We start from the raw sequence: 1,330 nt of genomic DNA on the forward strand, positions 1-1,330 counted from the left end.
TGGCATCATGGGATTGAGAACATCTTCTTGACCAAAAGGGGGATGCAAAATGAAATGAAATAAAGCTTCAGTGGCTGAGAGATTTCAAATGGAGATGAAATGGAACTCTGGTGGACATTCTTATGCACTATATAGATAACACTTTTTAGGTTTTAATGTATTGGAATAGCTAGAAGTAAATACCTGTAACTATTAAACCCCATCCCAGTGACCTTGATTCTTGAAGACAATTTTATGACAATGTAGCTTACAAGGGGTGACAGTGTGATTTTGAAAACCTTGTGGATCACACTCCCTTTATCCAGTGTATGGATGGATGAGTAGAAAATGGGGGCAAAAAGCTAAAGGAGGCATTGCAGAAGTAGAAGAATTTTATCAACCCCAACTTTCTTTCTGACTATGGAGAATGCAAAAGGCAAGGAGTGGAACTCCACAGAGAAGTCGGGGAAGAATGCGTGACTCTCAAATTTGAGCCTGTGTCAGTAGAAACGAAAGACAAGCAGTTGACTTCCAGTGAACCAAGCACATCAGGTTTATCAAGAACCTCAGCTAAGGGCACCAAACGAAAAAAGCCCCTGAAAGATGACAAAGCTTCCTGTTTACAAGAGAATGCACCAAGTGACCACAGCCCCAAACTTCAGAAGAAGATAGCAATCCCTCCATTACCATCTAAACTGCCACCGGCCAACCTGCTTCACCGAGATGTCCTGCGGGCCTGGTGCCAGCAATTAAAGCTGAGCACCAAAGGCCAGAAATTAGAAGCATATAAGCGGCTCTGTGAACATGCTTACCCAAACCAAAAGGATTTTCCTGTCACAGCGAAGGAGGCCAAGATCCTGACACAGTCTCAAAGAAAATCAATGGGGGAAATGCCTCTGGAACATTCTGAGAAAAGGAAGGTGTCTTCTGTGGGCACTGACCCTCCAGAAGTGGCTCCTCCCCCTGAGGAGGAATATCTGCCCTTGAAGAATCGAGTCGTCTTGAGGGAGCGAATACAGTTGTGGTGAGGACTTCCAAGCAGGAGGCTGTGATGGTCTCCTGGACGAGAACTGCAGCCAGGGCGGGCAGGCTGGAGGCAGGGGAATCCCCACAGGAGGCCTGTGATGTCAGGTGGTGTGTGGTACATGGAAGAAGTCTCCCTGCAAACACAGATGGTCGGGTTCACTTGCAATTTCATGCTGGACAAGCCTGGGTTCCTGAAAATCAAGGGAGAGTGAGTGCACTCTTCTTGTTACCTGCCTGCAATTTTCCACCCCCACACATGGAGGACAATATGTTGTGTCCTAAATGTGTTCAGAGGAACAAGGTCTTAATGAAAAGCCTCCAGTGA

The 1,330-nt window shown here is 46.3% G+C and overlaps 1 pseudogene; it reads left to right on the forward strand.

Moving 5' to 3' along the window:
• Window positions 1–399: 399 nt before the first annotated feature.
• Window positions 400–1,330, forward strand: LOC119538659 (annotated as a pseudogene).

Source organism: Choloepus didactylus, chromosome 6, assembly GCF_015220235.1.
Source record: "Choloepus didactylus isolate mChoDid1 chromosome 6, mChoDid1.pri, whole genome shotgun sequence".
Taxonomy (NCBI): Eukaryota; Metazoa; Chordata; class Mammalia; order Pilosa; family Megalonychidae; genus Choloepus; species Choloepus didactylus.